General features: G+C 43.7%; 1 protein-coding gene across 22 annotated transcripts in view; it reads right to left on the reverse strand.

Moving 5' to 3' along the window:
- Positions 1-19,094, reverse strand: part of LOC140611858 (transmembrane protein 177-like) — a 123,295-nt gene that overhangs the window by 2,124 nt on the left and 102,077 nt on the right. Inside the window, exons 1-2 of one of the 22 annotated variants that reach the window (XM_072788913.1) lie at positions 1,390-1,409; positions 1,285-1,334 (exon numbers count right to left, since the gene is read on the reverse strand). The exons of 19 other annotated variants lie outside the window; for them this stretch is intronic. The gene's annotated coding sequence lies outside the window, so the exon portion shown is untranslated. Of the gene's footprint in view, positions 1-442; positions 806-1,072; positions 1,197-1,284; positions 1,335-1,389; positions 1,410-19,094 lie in introns of those variants that run through there. 2 more of the 22 variants (XM_072788915.1, XM_072788914.1) reach the window with 2 other exon arrangements.

Consider the following 19,094-nt stretch of genomic DNA (forward strand, 5'->3'; position numbering starts at 1 on the left):
GATGGGGTTTTTATTTTTATTTTTTTATTTTTTAATATTTTATTTATTTATGACAGATACAGAGAGAGAGAGAGGCAGAGACACAGGCAGAGGGAGAAGCAGGCTCCATGCACCGGGAGCCCGATGTGGGATTCGATCCCGGGTCTCCAGGATCACGCCCTGGGCCAAAGGCAGGCGCCAAACCGCTGCGCCACCCAGGGATCCCTAGAGATGGGGTTTTTAAAGAGATAATTAAGTTAAAGTGAGGTCATTAGGTAGGTCCTCTTCTGACCGGTGTCCCTAAGGGAACAGATTAGGACACAGACACGTAGGGGGCAGCCCACGAAGGGACACAAGCCAGAAGGTGGCTGTCTACAAGCCAACGGGAGCGCTCTCGGGACCTTCATCTCGGACTTTGAGCCTCCAGACCTGAGAAAACAAGTTTCCGCCACCCAGTACTTGCCCGCAGCCTGGCTGGCTAACACTGGTCCAGTATGGGAACACAGGTTATCAAGGGTTCACAGCAAACTTCATTTCCGAAAAAACTTTGAATGCTAAATCACAAATATACACAAAGCAGACAAAATAGCACATTAGCCAGCTTCAACCAACTCGTGGCCAATCTTGTTTCCTCTTCTCCCACCCACATTCCTCTTCCAACTGGTTTATTTGGAAACACATCCCAGGCGTCCTCTCCCTTCATCCGTAAATATTGCAGCAAGAATTCGCAACTCTTTTACTCTGGCTGAAGCCTATGGTCTTCCTGCCTGCGACACGCGTTTCATTGGCAAGCAAGTTGCCGCCAACAAGAACGCGGGGCACCCCTGGCCTGTTTTTTTTTTTTTTTTTTAAGATTTTATTTATTTATTCATAGAGATGCAAAGAGAGAGAGAGAGAGAGAGAGAGAGACAGGCAGAGGCACAGGCAGAGGGAGGAGCAGGCTCCATGCAGGGAGCCCGACGCGGGACTCGACCCCGGGTCTCCAGATCACACCCCGGGCTGCAGGCGGCGCCAAACCGCTGCGCCACCGGGGCTGCCCCACCCCTGCCTGTTTTAACAAAAACTCCCGGAAGGACACATCGCTTGGGGCTACCTTCCCGAGAGACAGGCGAGGACCGCAAGGGTCCTGGACAGAGCCCCAAGGCCCCCAGCGCCGAGGCCGCCATCCAGGCTGGGCGACGAGGGGCTGCGGCGCCCCTCCCGGGCCCCGAGGCTGCGCCCCGCAGTTCGAGCCGGCGGCCGGAGGCGATGCTGGGGCGGGGGCCCGGGCGGCTCCGCGAACTCCGCCGCCCACCGGGGACTCACCTCCGCCGCCGCAGCCCGGGACCCGGCGGCACGTGCGCCCGCGGGAGGGGGGGGGCGTGCACGGCGTACGTCGGCCCGTGCTCTGGGGGCGGGAACCATGGGGGCGGGGCGTGCGCGGCGTACGTCGGCCCGCGCTCGGGGGGCGGGGACCATGGGGGCGGGGCGTGCGCGGCGTACGTCGGCCCGCGCTCGGGGGGCGGGGACTATAGGGGGCGGGACCTGCATGGTGCACGTCCGCCCGAGCTCTGGGGGCGGGGACCATAGGGGCGGGGCGTGCGCGGTGCACGTCGGCTCGGCCCTGGGGGCGGGGACTATGGGGGGCGGGGATTCGGGGGCGGGGCGGGAGCCGGGGCGCGGGTACTAGCCCGCCGGCGACTGGGGCGGGCGCGGGAGCAGGGGGTTCCTCTGCTACTGCACCTTGGAGCGGGGCTGCAATATGCGACTTCTCGCGTCGGGATGAGCGAAGCGGGCTGGGTCACCCGAAACAGCGGCCCTGCGTGGGTCAGGAGGTGGCCTACGGCTGAGCCCCCATCGGAGCCCATGCCCACCTGACTGCCGGGTCCGTGGCCTTTTCTGTCTGGGCTGGTCTGGGATTTATTCTGTTAACAGTTGTAAATAAATTTTTTTAAAAAGATTTTATTTATTTATGATAGAGAAAGAGAGAGAGAAAGGCAGAGACACAGGAGAGAGAAGCAGGCTCCATGCCCGGAGCCTGACGCGGGACTCGATCCCGAGTCTCCAGGATCGCGCCCTGGGCCAAAGGCAGGCGCCAAACCGCTGAGCCACCCAGGGATCCCTGTAAATAAAGTTTTATTGGGAAGACAGCCATGTCTGTTTCTTTAAAGTCACCTATGGCTGCTTTCCTCCAGAAGGGCAGAGTTGAGTAGCCAGGACAGAGACAGTCTGACCTAGAAAGCCTACACTTTTGACTATCTGGCTCTTAGGGAAAAGGTCTGTGGACACAGGAAGTCCATTATTCCCATTTTACAGATGAAGAAACGGAAGCATTTAGCTTGAGCAGGGTGCCCAGAGCACATGCACCTAGCATGCACCCGAGTGGCACAGGACTCCTGTCCCTGTACATTTCCCATGACATCACCTGCCTCCAGACAAATTCAGTCTAGTGGGTCTTGTGAATTCTCCCAAGAGGGCCTGGCCTCTGTCTCTGACTCTCTCTTCCATCCAAGCCCTGGGGTAAAGGGTGGGGAGGTCTTAGCTCCTGGGTGGAAAGATGAGGCTGCAAGGGAAGGTGAGGATGTATGGAGACCCAGAAGCCTATGGGCATTGGGATGGGGCTTTGGACAGTTAGCAAGCAGGCTGTGGACTCTTGTGTGTCCAGACAAGCCACCAGCTCAGCCCTCTCTGCAGGGCTTTTGACCACAAAAGGACCAGCTGCGATGATCAGTTGGGACCATACCTGATTCCCAGCTAACCCTCTGTGTGTAGCATCCCATGGCGTTTCCTGTCTCAGGTGTGGCCCAGCAGCCCCTTTTTGGAGCTATAAGCTGGCCTGGCAGAGATAACCCTGCTGATACTAGAGAAGAACGGAGAGGGTGGTCCTGGCTGGTCCCTCAGCCCAGAAGCAGTTCTTAGGGAGACTGCAGCCTAGGGAAAGAGACCTTTCTTAAGAGGCAGGGGGCTCTTGTGTAAAGGACATCACCCGTCTGGACCTTGGTTTCCTCATCTCATGCTTCATCCCACCTAACAAAATAAGTAGTGAAGATAATATCAGTTTCAAAGGACCTTATTACATCCAATCCTAGAAGTTTCCTAGATACTCTCATCTGTATAACTAAAGTGGGGAGGCAACTTCAAATCGCATGCACTTGAACCTCCCTTCAATCTTGGCCTTGAAAGGCTGTCATAAAGCATTCTGTGACCAGATGTAAATCCAGTACAGCTGCTGAAGCCAAAGTATTTGGGTTAGATCCTGGCTCCACCTCTTCCTAGCTGTGTGACTTTTGGAAAGTTAACCTCTCTGGGCCTAGTATTCTCATCAATAAGATGAGATGAGAGTACCACCTACCCCCGGGGTTATTATGGGGATTCAATGAGTTCATTTATGTATAATGCCCAGCACAGCGTGTACCATATAGCTATTAGCTAGGATTACTGAGAACTGTTCTGGTTCTGAGACTCCACCTCTGGCTGCCCATTTGTATGTAAATGTTGCTATAACATGCTTTCATATGTGATCTCAGCTAGATTTGGAATGTGGGATAGTCTACAGGGCAAATGATGTGGTTTCTCTAACAAATCAATGGCTTAAAAAACAATGGAAGGAGACATCAAATAAGATATGAAAGATGCAGCAGTTAAATGGAATACATGGCTTTTGCTGGGATCCTGAATCAATAGTTTACTTACTATAAAAGAGACACTTTTGAGACAACCAAATAGATCTGAATATGGATTGAATATCAGGTGATGTTAATGAATTGCTTATTTTGTTAGGTTGGATGATGTATATTTATGGAAACCAAAAAGTTCTTATCAGTTAGAGATGCATATTGAAGTATTTATAGGTGCAATGACATGATGTTTGCTATTTAGTTCAAAATATTACAGGGATCCCTGGGTGGCGCAGCGGTTTGGCGCCTGCCTTTGGACCAGGGCGCGATCCTGGAGACCCGGGATCGAATCCCACGTCAGGCTCCCGGCATGGAGCCTGCTTCTCCCTCTGCCTATGTCTCTGCCTCTCTCTCTCTCTCTGTGACTATCATAAGTAAAAAAAAAATATTACAGTCAAAACAAAACCACTACCACCACCATGAATACCAGGGGCATGGATGAAACAACATCAACACAATGTTGGAAGTTGTTTAAGCTTTGTGTCAAGTTTGGGGGATTCATTATACTGTGCTCTATGTATGTTTGCAAATTTCCATAATCAAATGTTATTTTTTTTAAAGATTTATTTATTCAGAGAGAGAGAGAGGCAGAGACACAGGCAGAGGGAGAATCAGGCTCCATGCAGGGAGCCCGACGTGGGACTCGATCCTGGGTCTCCAGGATCACACCCCGGGCTGCAGGCAGCACTAAACCACTGTGCCACTGGGGTTGCCCTCAAATGTTATTTCTTTAATGTATGTTTAAAAGTACGCTGACCAATTTGACTTCATCTATTTAAAAACTTTTGAGCATCAAAGAACATTATCAAGAAATGAAAAGATAGTTCACAGAATGGGAGAAAATATTTGCAAGTCATAGATACCATAAGGGCCTAGTTTCCAGAATATATAAGAACTCAACAACTCAACAACAAAAAGACAATTGACCCAATTTAAAAACGAGCAAATGACTTGAAGAGACACTCCTTCAAAGAAGATAGATAAACAGATGGCCAACAAGCACATAAAAAGATGCTCAGCATCCCTAGTCATTAGGAGAATACAAGTCAAATTCATAGGAGATACTTCTTCACTCATTGAGACAGCCATAAAAAAACAAAAGCAAAAACAAAAAACAACAGACAAGGGCGAGGATGTGCAGAAACTGAAGCTCTCATACGTTGGGAGAGCTCTTGTACAGTAAGAATGTGAAATGGCTCAGCCACTGTAGAACACAGTTCGGCAGCTCCTCGTAAAGTTAAACATAGAATTACCATATGATCTGGCAATTCTACTCCTATGAATACAGACAACCCTCTTAACTGTGAAGGATGGAGTCAAAGAAAGGGTTTGTTCTGTTTTGTTTGGCATGTTTACACGGATAATGATCTTACTGAGAAATATTATGCTGAGATTATCTCATTGAGAGAGACAAATTGATGATACCAGAGAGAGGGGATCCTTCAAGGAAAGGATTCTTTAGGTAGGTGAGAGGGGATGGGGTCCAGGGCATGAGTAGGAGGAGAAGTGGGATAAGGAGCAATTCTTCGCAGTAATAAGAGGAAAGTTGCCATCATATTACTATGCTGTAACCTTAAACTTACACAATATTATATGTCTATTATATCTCAATAACGCTGAAAAAAGGGGGGGGAAGCTGTGGTTAGTGCACCCAGGCTAGTGATTTCAGGGTGGGAAGATAAAGATGAGGCTGTTCTTACCTGATTGCTACTTTGTTTTCTCAGTGACACATCGGGGAAACTCAGCTAAAAGCATAGTGGGTGGGGTGATGAAAGTATGAAGAAAGCAGAAAAGATGTGTAATTACCACATGAAGAGAAGGAAAGAACCCACCAGGAAACTGTAATGATTGTTGGATAGCATTGAGTGCCCATTTAAAATCTGGATCAAAAACACAGTATGAGACTGCAGTGCCTGGGTGGCTCAGTCAGTTAAGCATCCAACTCTTGGTTTTGGCTCAGGTCATGTTCTCAGGGTTGTGGGATTGAGCCCCACGTCGGGCTCCATGCTGAACATGGAAGCTGCTTGGGATTTTTTCTCTCCCTTTCCCCTACCCCCAATGCTTGAATGTGTGTCCTCACTCTCTGTCTCTCTCAAAAGCAATACAAAACATAGTGTGAGACAGTTATTGTGATTTTTTTGTGATTTTTTTCCAACAATGTTCAGGTGCTCAGGTGCAGGGAGGGGTGGATGGATAGTTGAAGGGTTTAGGCAGAGGTAGAGTTTGCCAGTCAAGCACAGGGTGGGGAAAAATAGACAAGGGAGGTGAGGGTGTTTGCAAAGAAGTGGTTATATAATGATGGACCATGAACACTAAGCTAGAGAAGAGGACAGTGAGGGCCCCTGAGGGTGATTTATGTGCTTAACACTTTAATTGTGGACACCATGTGGCCAACACTGTTTCTAAGCCCTTTGCAGAAGGAAGAAGTAACACGATCATTGTCCCGGTGGAATTTAAGGATTGTTGGAATTGGGCCACCATAGTAAGGCACATAGAAGTGTAAGGAGGTGGTGATTAGAAGGTGGGAGGCTGGGGATCCCTAGGTGGCTCAGTGGTTTGGCATCTGCCTTTGGCCCAGGGCACAATCCTGGAGTCCCGGGATCGAGTCCTGTGTCGGGCTCCCTGCATGGAGCCTGCTTCTCCCTCTGCCTGTGTCTCTGCCTCTCTCTCTCTGTCTATCATGAACAAATAAATAAATAAATCTTAAAAAAAAAAAGAAGTTGGGAGGCTGGAAATGTCCATTTCAGAGGTGGTGTCAGTATTGTGATGGCAAGGTCAAGAGTATGACTATAGGAGTCAATGACTATGGTGGGGTGGAAGAGATTACTGAAAATTAAGGAGATGTATGAATCATGTTTTTAAATTTTTTTCATATTTTATGATGTTTTGACAATTTAGGGACCTTGCTAATCCTGGAAAAACTCTTGGGACTAGCTAATTCCTAGAGAAACAAATGACTCCTCTCACTTCTACTGCAAGAGTACCTTTCATATGACAAACCAACCAATCCAGAGACCTTATCCCTACCCACCTCCTTCAAGTCTCACATGCCAAGCCAATATTTCCCCTGCTTTAAATGATCTGGACGACTGGAGACCACCTCTATAAGCCCAGAACCCACCAAAATTACTGAAACTATCCAATCCTAAACTTCTTCAAACTTCCCTATCCTGCCTTACCATTCCTTCCCATGGAAACCTCAGTAGAGGCTCTGGGCCATGCTTTCTGCTTCCCCCTTCTGCTTCCTGACTGACCCTAGTACCTCCCATGTGGCCCCACATGGCATGGTGTGCTTGCTCCCTTCTCTCAGGAAAAGTAAATAATAAATACTTCCTTCAGTGGCATTTACCTTTCCATGTTATCCCTCGGTTACTTCCAGAAATTATGTCTCAAGTACCATCAAAACCAGAGGCTCAGCTACAAAAGGCCAAGATGTTGGGTGGATTGTCTCTGCCAATGTTGAAATTGGCAAGAATGGTGAAAAGGAAAGTGGTGAAGAACACAAAGTCTAGGTGCTAAAATAATTCAGGAAGGAGGTAGAGTGATGAGGGGGTTGGTGGATCACTGTAGCAAGGCTGGAATAGTTTGATGGCACGTGTTTCACAGGAGTTGAGGTTTGTGAAGGAAATGGCCATGGGGGCAAAGAGGACACCAACTCTATCCTGATTTCCAGAGAGCATGGGGAAGAAGAAAGAAAAAAAGAAGAAATAAAAGAAGAAAATGATTTCACTTGAGAGAGCTAGGGTGTCCTCATGGAAGAGAGCCAAGCTTTGGTGAAAACAAGCAAGAGAAGCAAATGTTCAGAGAAGGAGGTGAAAGTATGTGGAATTTGCTGATGGTAGACCAAGCGTCCTAGAGGATGCAGTGAAGCTTGAGAGTCCCAATCATGCAAGGGGTGCATGATTGGGAGTAGATTAGGGTATAAAAAGGAAATAAATATAGGGATAGGGAATTTGGTGGTTGTTTTTTTTTTTCCCATTGTGGTAAAAACACGTATTTATCATCCTATTTTTAAGTGTATACAGTTCAGTGGTCTTTGTATATACATTCCTAATGCTGTATAACTATCACTACCAGACAACTCTATAATTCTTTTCAAATTGTAAAATTGAAGCTCTGTACTTAATAGCTCCCCATGTTTCCTGCCCCCTAAACCTTGACAACCACTGTTGTACTTTTTGTGTCTATAATTTTGACTAAGTATCTCATATAAGTGGAAACATACAGTATTTGTCTTTTTTGTGACTGGGTAATTTAACTTAGCATAATGTCCTCAAGTTTTATCCATGTTATAGCATGTGACAGGATTTCCTTTGTTTTTAAGGCTGAAAAATATTCCATTGTATGTATGCACCATATTTTGTTTATCCATTCATCAGTTGATAGACATTGAATTTCTTCCACCTTTTGGCTATTGTGAATAGTGCTGTTATGAGTATGGGTATTTAAATATCTCCTTGAGACCTTGCTTTCAAATCTTTTAAATTAGACCGAGAAATGAAATGGTAATGCCTTTTTTTTTTTTTTTTTGAGGAATTGCCATTCCTCAAAAAAAAAAAAAAAAAAAAGCTATACCATTTACATTCTCATTGACAGTGCACCAGGGCTCCAATTTCTCTATATCCTCACCAACACTTGCTGTTTTCTGGGATTTTTTGATAGCAGCCATCCTCCTAGTGGGTGTGAGATAGTATCTCATAGTTTCGATTTCCAATTTCTTAAAGATTAGTGATATTGTGCTTCTTTTCATGTGCTTATTGATCATCATATATCTTTTTTGGAGAAATGTCTATTCAAGTACTTTGCCCATTTTTAATTGTTTTTGTTGTTGAGTTTTAAGAGTTCTCAAGAGACTCTGGATATTGATCCCTTATGAGATATGTGATTTGCAAATATTTTCTCTCATTCTATTGGTTATCTTTTTACTTGGTGGACATTGTTATTTGATTTTTTTTTTACAAAGTTTAAAAAATTTTCATGAAGTCCAATTTGTCTCTTTCCTCTTGTTGCTTATGCCTTTGGTGTCATATCCAAAAAATCATTGCCAAATCCCACATCATGAAGCCCTATCACAATACAGCAATTATGTTTTCTTCTAAGAGTTTTACAGTTTTAGGTCTTACATTTAGGTCTTTGATCCATTTTGAGTTAATTTTTTTATACAGTGTTAAGTAAGGGTTCAATTTTGTTCTTTTGCATGTGGATATCCAGTTTGCCCAGCTGTATTTGTTGAAAAGACTGTCCTGTCCTCATTGAATGGTTTTGGCACCCTTGCAAAAATCATTTGGCTATATAGACAAAGATTTGCTTCTGGACTCTGTATTCTGTTCTATTCATGTCATGCTGGTACCATACTGTTTTGATTACTGTAGCTTCATAGTAAGCTTTGAAATCAGGATGTGTGAGTCCTTCAACTTTGTTTTTCTTTTGCAAGATTGTTTTGGCTGTCTCAGATTCCTTGAGATTCCCTATGAATTTAAGGATGGGTTTTTCTATTTCTGTTAAAAAATATCATTGGGATTTTGTTAGGGATTCACTGGATCTGTAGATTGCTTTTTTTTAAAAAAAAAAAGATTTTATTTATTTATTCAGGAGAGACACACAGAGAGAGGCAGAGACAGACGCAGAGGGAGAAGCAGGCTCCATGCAAGGAGCCTGATGCAGGACTCGATCCCGGGACTCCAGGATGACGCCCTGGGCTGAAGCAGGCACTAAACTGCTGAGCCACCCAGGGATCCTTGTAGATTGCTTTGGGTAGTACTGACATTTTAACAATATGAAATCTTTCAATTCATGAACATGGGATGTGTTCCCATTTATTTATGTCTTCTTTAATTTCTTTCAGCAATGTTTTGTAGTTTTCATTATGTCTTTCATCTTTTTAGTTAGTTCCTAATATTTTGTTTTTCTTGTTGCTATTATAAATGGAATTATTTTCATAATTTACTTTTCAGATCGTTTATTGTTAGTGTACAGTGCCTGAATTTTTGTGTTGACTTTGTTTCCTGCTACTTTGCTAAGTTCAATTATTAACTCTGACAGTTTTTGTGTGTGGGGAATTTTTAGGGTTTTCTATATATAATATCTGTGAGCAGAGCTAATTTTACTTCTTCATTTCCAATTGGATGTCTTTTCCTTTTTTTCCTTGCCTAACTGAATTGTTCTGGCTAGAACTTCTAGTACTATGTTAAATAGAATCCAGGAAAGCAGGCATCTTTGTTTTGTTCTGGATTTTAGAGGAGAAGCTTTCAGTCTCTTGCCATCAAGTATGATGTTTGGTGTGGGTTTTTCATATGGCAGTTTACTTTAATTCCTAGTTTGTTGAGTGTAGGAGTGCTGGCAACACTGACTCCATCTTTGTTTGGCCCTCCATCTTGGCACAGATGATGCCACTTTAGACAACCAGTAGAGGGCCAGTGAGGCACACAGGTGGCACCACTTTAGATAGCAACCTTAGGACCTCACCACCATACCCCTCGTTTTATAAAAGCTACGTGTTGCAGTCAGGGCCTGGCAGAGGTTGGGTGGAGAATAACAGCTCAGTGCCACCTGGATTGGCTGTGGTGGCCAACCCTCTGGATTGCCCTTGTCAGTAAGTTATCCTAAATAAAGGTGTGTAAATGATATGGAGTGGCTTGCTTTGCATTTTGGTATTAAAGTGCCTTCTCAGTTTGGGGGATATGTTACTGACTCTCCTTCACCTTGTAACAGTTGAGTGTCTTTTTCAGGCAAGAGTGTTGAATTTTGTCAAATTTTGCTTCAGTTGAGATGATCAATTGGGGTTTTTGTTGTATTTTTTTAGTATGGTGTATTATTTATTTTTATTTATTTATTTTATTTTTATTTTATTTTATTTATTTATTTATTTATTTATTTATTTATTTATTTATTTATTCATGAGAAACAGAGAGAGAGAGAGAGAGAGAGAGAGAGAGGCAGAGACACAGGCAGAGGGAGAAGCAGGCTCCATGTAGGGAGCCCAACGTGGGACTCGATCCCAGGTCTCTAGGATCATGCCCTGGGCCTAAGGCGGCACTAAACTGCTAAGCCACCCAGGCTGCCCTGTTGGTCTATTTTCATATGTTGAGCTGTCCTTGCATTGCAGGAATAAATCCTACTCAGTCATGGTGTATAATCCTTTTAATGTGCTGCTGAATTTAGTTTACTAGTATTCCATTGAGGGCTTTTGCATCAGTGTTCATAAGGGATATTTGCTGAATTTTCCTTGTAGTATTTTTGTCCGGCCTTGGTATTAGGGTAATGCTGACCCACAGAATGAGTTAGGAAGTGTTCCTCCTTCTTAAGTCTTTGGCAAAAGTTTGAGAAAGATTAGTATTATCTCTTCTTTAAATATCTGATAAAATTCACCATCAGCTCTGGAGATATTTTTGTGGGGAGATTTTAAATCACTGATTTAATCTCCTTACTTGTTATTGGTCTACTTAGCTTCTCTCTTTCTTCATAAAAAAAGATGTCTGGGGGCCTTTTGGGCATGATAGGAATACTTAAAAGTGATTTGTGTTTTAATTATTATTTAGTTGATTAAAGCTTAACTATCCCATGTCTCTTTTTTTTTATCCCATGTCTCTTAAACCTAGAACCTCAATTTACAGTATTATCTTATTATTAATAAATCTAGTACTTTTTTTAAAATTAGGAATTTTTTCTACTTGTTCTTTCATTAACTTTCAATTAACCATGGGCTTTACAGATAAAATCTTCCTTAATTATACCATACCACTCCTGTACTTAATTGATCAAATTCCCTTAGACATTTCAAACCAAAAAAAAAAAAAAAAAATTTCAAACCACACTTACAAATTTAATTTAGCTGATTCTTTAAATATATTACCCCCAAATGTAGCCTATCAAATCTAATAAGCAAAATCTTCCTAAACCCTTAAGCAACTCTTGTAAATCTAATAAAATTGTCACATAAATGTAACAGATTCTCTTACATGTTTAAACATCTGTAATTGAACTACATATAAAACCGTGGAATGAAGCTTGTTATTACAGATAACCTAACCAGCACCAAAATATCAATTCAGGTAGCTTCTTTTATTCATCCTGATATTACAAATGTAGTCTCCCAACCCTGAGGCACAGAACCATCCTGTTAAGGAACTGCACACTGTAGCGTTCTGGGTTGAACTTTGAGTGGTATATTCTTGACCAGGTTGGGGTCCAGAATGACTTCCAGGACAATTCATCCTGAGTTTGCGTTTATTAGGTTAAGTCTCTGTGGAGATAATTGGACTTTCCAAACCTATGTGGTTTTAAAAAATATTAGAGAGAGAGAGAGAGAGAGAGAGAGAGAGAGAAGGGCAGAGGGATAGGGAGAGGAAGGGAAAGAGAGATTCTCAAGCAGACATCCTGCTGAGCTGGGAGCCTGATGTGAGGCCTGATCCCATAACCCTGAGCTCATGACCCGAGGTGAAACCAAGAGTCAAATGTTTAACCAACCGAGCCACCCAGGGGCCCTTGTAGTGTTTTCTTAAAAATAGTAAATATTCCATAATTTTTCATTGCCTGAGTAGAATTGATGAGATTTTGCATCCTCTGCCAGGATTGCAATTAATCTTTTAGCTATTTGATTTGCAATGATGAAATTTTGATGTTGATCAAAACTTGAATATAGTATACATATAGTTTGGCTTTGTCAGCATTATACTATAAACATCATTAAAAATTGTATGTGCCTTTTTTTCTCTTTTCCTTTTTATAGTGTGCCTCATAGGGTTGTGCAGAGAACTATTGATTTCTTTCTAATGCCATAATTGTGACAATTTGCTCAAGAGGAGCCCTTTTAACCAGCTCCTGTATCCCTTAATTGCCCTGGATCATTTTGGAGGCATACTTTCTGGCAACAAAGTGATGCTCCAGACCCATTTGAATTATCCTTGCTCCAAGACATAGAATCAGAAACTTTCCAAGACTCCTTGGTGTCTACTGGGGAATTGTATTGGAGACCAAAATCTAGGTGCTTTGGGTACATGTTAGACTATTCTGTTGATATTGGGGGTGGGCTATAGCACAGAGACTACTTCAGGGGCAGACCCAGAAAAAATATCATAGAATTGTATTATTTTCAATTTAACTCTACCCTGAAGATGTCGATATTATTTTATTTTATTTTATTTTATTTTTAATTTTTATTTACTTATGATAGGCACACAGTGAGAGAGAGAGAGAGGCAGAGACACAGGCAGAGGGAGAAGCAGGCTCCATGCACCAGGAGCCCGACGTGGGATTCGATCCTGGGTCTCCAGGATCGCGCCCTGGGCCAAAGGCAGGCGCTAAACCGCTGCGCCACCCAGGGATCCCTCGATATTATTTTATTTTATTTTACTTTTTATTTATTTTTTTTCGATATTATTTTAATATAAAATATTTTCTTGGGGATCTCTGGGTGGCTCAGTGGTTTAGCGCCTGCCTTCAGCCCAGGGCGTGATCCTGGAGTCCTGGGATCGAGTCCCACGTCAGGTTCCTTGCAGGGAGCCTGCTTTTCCCCCTGCCTGTGTCTCTGCCTCTCTCTCTCTCTCTCTCTCTCTCTCTGTGTGTCTCTCATGAATAAATAAATAAAATCTTTTAAAAAAATATTTTCTTTTCAGAGGTACCAGCTTCCCTTATTGCCACAATAGACAACATGCTTTTTCAAAACTTTAACATGGCAAGCTGTATATTGTAATTCTGACCCACAGAGACCAAATTAGATCCTGGAACCCTCTCCTAGGGTGCACTGAGCACCCCCGTTTTTCACTTTCAGGATCCTATTTGTCCACTGACTATCATTCTGTTTGAGTCAGAAGTTGGGATTTCTGGTGTTGACTATAATGTGGATAGTTTGAGTAGTATCAGCTCATCGAGGGATAAATGAAATGAATTTATTTTCCCAGTAATTGCTACGAACTGTATTTAAACCATCTGATTTCCTGCCTACTAGTGAGCGCCCCTAATGATGCACAGTCCAAATCTATAATTTGTCAGTCAATATCAGTTACAAGTATCATTTTGGTTAAGACTCAGTTTCATTGTGTGTTTTATTTTTTTAAAAGGTTTTATTTATTTGTTTATTTAACACAGAGAGAGAGCATAAGCAGACAGAGTGGCAAGCAGAGGGAGAGGGAGAAGCAGGCTACCCACCAAGCAGAGAGCCAGATACAGGGTGCTCAATCCCAGGACCCTGGGATCATGACCTGAGCCAAAGGCAGACACTCAACCGACTGAGCTGCACCTGAGGGCCAGGTGCCCCTCATTTTGTGTCTTAAAACTTCAATCCCATATTTGACACAAGGTTACCTCTACCATGTCAGCATGCCATCCCCAGTGTAGACTAGACTTCTGTCTCCAACAGCTTGGAGTGGGGATGTGTGGTCTGCTCTCTTTCCTATAGCTTTCTCTTTTCCTCAGGCTTTCTCTTTTGGTAGGAAGGATGGAAAGAGAAACAAAGATGTTTGCTTGTATGTCTGTCCGTTGGTGGTCCTCCTACTTGTGGTCATAATGTGAACAGCTGATGTAGGTAGTAACCAAGTCACCTTTTGTTAGCCTCTCTGCTGGTCTAGCTTGATTTGTGGTGGAGGTAAACAGCACTGTGAGTCAAGATGAGATTTATCGGGCAGCCTTGGGTGCCTCAGCGGTTTAGTGCTGCCTTCAGCCCCAGGGCCTGATCCTGGAGTCCCAGGATTGAGTCCCACACTGGGCTCCCTGCATGGAGCCTGCTTCTCCCTCTGCCTGTGTCTCTGTGTATGTGTGTGTGTAAGGGCTTATACTGTTGGTTACTGGAGGAGTAAGCATCATCTGACAGCCTTCTGCATACATCTCAAGATCTTTGTTTTTGCACTGCTTCCTCTAAAGTCTTGTTATGGGGCACCCGGGTGGCTCAGCAGTTGAGCATCTACCTTTGGCTCAGGTCATGGTTCTGGGGTCCTGGGATCAAGGGGGCTTCCCGTGAGAAGCCTGCTTCTCCCTCTGCCTATGCCTCTGCCTCTCTCTCTCTGTGTCTCTCATGAATAAATAAAATCTTAAAAAAAAAAAGTCTTCTCACAATGGCTTTAACACACTTTTTTTTTTTTTTAAGATTTATTTATTTATTCATTCAGAGAGAGCGAAGAGAGAGGCAGAGACACAGGCAGAGGGAGAAGCAGGCTCCATGCAGGGAGCCTGATGTGGGACTCGATCCTGGGTCTCCAGGATCACACCCCGGGCCAGGCTGCAGGCGGTGCTAAACCACTGCGCCACCGGGGCTGCCCACTTTAACACACTTCTTGCAAACGGAGCATCTGAAATGAAACATTTTTTTTTGAAGCCACTGCTATTGAGGAACGTGACACCAGACCTCTCTGCCCATGCCTTGGCCAAGTCTTGAGGTCTGATTAGGCTCTTTGGTATTAGGGAACAGATTCTCTTCTTAAGAAAAAGGGGTTATAGGAGGGCCCCCACTATTGAGACTGGCTGGGATTGGGGCAGCTCAGGGAAAAGCATGCTTGTGTTCTGTCCTGACTTGCCTCTTGTTGTCTCTGCTTTACTTCTTGTGTTTTCCAAACACCATAACCCACATCTTTTTTTTTTTAATTTTATTTATTTATTTCTTCATGAAGGATACAGAAGGAGAGAGAGGCAGAGACACAGGCAGAGGGAGAAGCAGGCTCCATGCAGGGAGCCTGACGTGGGACTCGATCCCGGGTCTCCAGGATCACACCCGGGGCTGAAGGTGGTGCTAAACCGCTGAGCCACTGGAGCTGCCCTATAACCCACATCTTCACTGCTTTCTAAGTTCAGTTGCTCAGGATCCATCACTACTGTCCCATACAACTTCTCTGTTTCATAACCATCCAGCTTCTTCTTTTTTTTTTTTAAGATGAGAGACACACACACACACAAGAGAGGCAGAGACACAGGCAGAAGGAGAAGCAGGATCCATGCAGGGAGCCCGATGTGGGACTCGATCCCGGGTCTCCAGGATCATGCCTTGGGCCGAAGGCAGGCGCTAAACCACTGAGCACCCAGGGATCCCCACCATCCAGCTTCTGTTGCTAAGTTGTTCAGTATCTTTTTAACTTCCTGGTTCAGATTCCTGAGAGAAGGGATCAGATTAGCTCAGCCTTTTTTTTTTTAAAGTGGCTTCATATCCAGCATGGAGCCCAATGCAGGGCTTGAACTCATGACCCTGAGATCAAGACTTGAGTTGAGATCAAGAGTTGGATACTTAATCTACTGAACCACCCAGGTACCCCAGCTTGGTTTATCTTTTAAAAGACAAACTAGGGATCCCTGGGTGGCGCAGCGGTTTGGCGCCTGCCTTTGGCCCAGGGCGCGATCCTGGAGACCCGGGATCGAATCCCACATCGGGCTCCCGGTGCATGGAGCCTGCTTCTCCCTCTGCCTTTGTTTCTGGCTCTCTCTGTCTCTCAGTCTTTCATGAATAAATAAATAAATAAAATCTTAAAAAAAAAAAAAAAAAGACAAACTATTGGTCCCTGGTCTCCTGTTGACCAATAGCCTTTGGGTAAGGTGTTTACTTGCTCTGACTGGATTTAGGGGAGAGGTGTCATGGGCTCTCCACCTTGGAAGTGGCTGCCTCTTGGTTAAAGGGACCTTCTGGATGTCCTCTAGAAGAAGTAGTTCTCCTTGCCTTCAAAATGAACCCCTCTCTGTGATGCCATTTACTAGGAGGAGGGGAAATGGCCTATGATTTGACCAGGAAGGGGAAGGCTGCAAAATCTGGACAGAGACCCAAGATGAAGTACTCCATCTTTGGAAGGGACATGAGAGACCAATGAGGCAATCAGTCCATTCCCCACTTTCAAGGAGGCCCACATCCCAACCATTCACATTCTTTAAATATTAACCTAAACTCATATTCCCAAACCCTGCTTGAAGAGGGAGACTTAGTGTTCTTTAGTGCAATGTTTCATCCTCCTCACCATCTGGAAGATTCTCTTCTATGTGCAGTTCTCAGCTTAGCCACTGGAGCATCAGAGATGATAGTAGATGGTGGCAAGGGGAATTGAGGAAGGTGGGGTAGTAGGTAAGGACTCAACTTCATTCCCTCAACAAATAAATACTAAGATGCTAATAATAGCTAATATTTACTGTGGACTCACTGACAGTATCATCTCATTTAACCCCACAACCACCCCATAAAGTTAATATTGTTATTTCCACCTGTTTAATAAAGGGCAAGGAGATTACATAGACTTGCTATTTGCAGACACATACCCATATTTACCAGGGTAGGATTAGATGATGTTCTATATCCTTCTATCTCTTATGTTCTAGATTCTAAATTCATCTATTATATTCAACTCCTACTTTTTTTCTATAGCAAATACACTCTATAAACCTACACATCTGTGAGAATGTAAATGGATATTAGACACTTTTCATATTTCCTTCATATTATTTGATTCAACAAACATTTATTGAGAGCCTGTGTTGTACCAAACATCTTGTTGTATGCTGGGGACACATAAAAGTAGCTACTGTCCTTGTGGGGTAAACATACTGTCTGATTTCTTTAGATCCAAACTGATTGATTTTAGGGCCAGGAAATTTTCTCATTTTTGCTTTTTCCACATTACAAATTTTAAAGAACAAATAATTAAGTAAAATATAAATATCATTATGTGATGCTCAGAAACCCCAAATCTGAACATTTAAATAAAAAATAAAGAAATATTAAAACTGTAGGACATCTGGGTGGCTCAGTGGTTTAGTGTCTGCCTTTGGCTCAGGGCATGATCCCAGGGTCCTGGGATTGAGTCCGACATCAGGCTCCCTGCAGGGGGCTGCTTCTCCCAATGCCTCTGTCTCTGCCTCTCTCTGTCTCTCATGAATAAATAAATAAAATCTAAAAAAAATATAAAACTGTAAAACTCCCATTGATTTTCATGTGGTATAGAAAACACTGGATTCAGAATCAGGCAGTCCCGGTTCTGTCCAAACCTGGCTCTTCTGTTAATTGGGCAAGTCCATGAACCTCTTTGGGCCTCAGTTTCCCCATATATGTCTCCATAATAACAGGCAGTCTATGTCTCAGAACATTGTGAGGATCATTGAGAAAATACTTCAGAAACCGAAATCCCTAAAGAAGGAAGCAATTATAATTACTTGTAAAATGAAGCAATGGTAGTGACTTACCCTAAGGTTCTGTGGTTTTCTATTTCTCTGGCTTCAGAGGGAAAAGCTGAGATAATCCGAGTAAACACAAGAGAGAAGGAGCTGGCAGGTCTTGAGAGACCACTGTTTAACCCTGAGCTCCTCATTCACGCAGCCAACCTTTGACTATATCCATAATCCCTGTAGAACCTGGCTAACTGATCTGATAGGAAGTCCCCAAACTTCATGATGTCAGTGATTCTACTGAAGAAACTTTTTCTAATGGGGTTGATGGTGGAAAACAATACATATAAGGTTTCCTTGCCTTTTCCTATCTAAAGGTGGTCTGAAAAAGGAAGCAAAGCATAGAGAGACTACTATCTTTGGAAGTTGGTTTGTTTCATGGTGGGAATCTCGGGCTACAGAGTATTTGGGAAGCAGATGAGGCCTTTCTTGTGGCATCCACCAGGTGGCACCAGGTCCCCAACACAGGCATGCAATCTTTCAGAAGGCCCACCGCCATCGGATAGAGCCTGGGAAGGCAGGGGGAGAAGCAGAAGAAACTGTCCCTTATTTATAGATGGGGAAACTGAGATGGATATAAATATATACACTGACAGGAGCCCAGGTTCAGAGCCACATAACTAGCCCTGAGCCTGGGGCCCCTGGGTGGCTCAGTGGTTGACCATCTACCTTTGGCTCAGTTCTTGATCCGGGAGTTCTGGCATCAAGTCCCACGTTGGTTCCCCACAGGAAGCCTGCTTCTCCCTCTGTCTATGACTATGCCTCTCTCTGTGTGTGTCTCTCATGAATAAATAAAAAGTTAAAAAAAAAAAAAAGAAATGGGTTTTACAGACTGAAGCACACTTGTGTATCTATTATACTGACAATGACCAAATGGTCATTAACAACATTTAATTATCTAATGCAAGTAATTGCCTCAAACATACCGTAGCTGGAGTCCTGTCCCTAAAGGGTTTTGGTTTTATGATGGAAAAAAAATCCCAGAAAAAAATGTCAGAATCAATGAGTTAAAGAGGAGCTCTTTTAAAACTGTGCATATAGTCTGCTATCGGCTACTTAAATGTATGCACACACACACACACAAAAAAAAAAGGGATGAAGAGAATACATCCTAATGTCCTTGGATAGTTATAGGTTGTCATATAACCCTAGTGCCATCAGTCTTTCCAGCTTGTACAAATGGAGTCCTGTTAACATACACAATCGAAATGCCTGGTTTTCACTGATGTGTTCACAGAGACTCCTGACCCCTTGGCAATGACCTTCTGCCTCAAGTGTTTCTGAGAGTTTCCAGAGGGATATTTTCCAGTTACTTCCAAATGGATCTGCAAGCTT

Source organism: Canis lupus, chromosome 20 (assembly GCF_048164855.1).
Source record: "Canis lupus baileyi chromosome 20, mCanLup2.hap1, whole genome shotgun sequence".
NCBI lineage: Eukaryota > Metazoa > Chordata > Mammalia > Carnivora > Canidae > Canis > Canis lupus.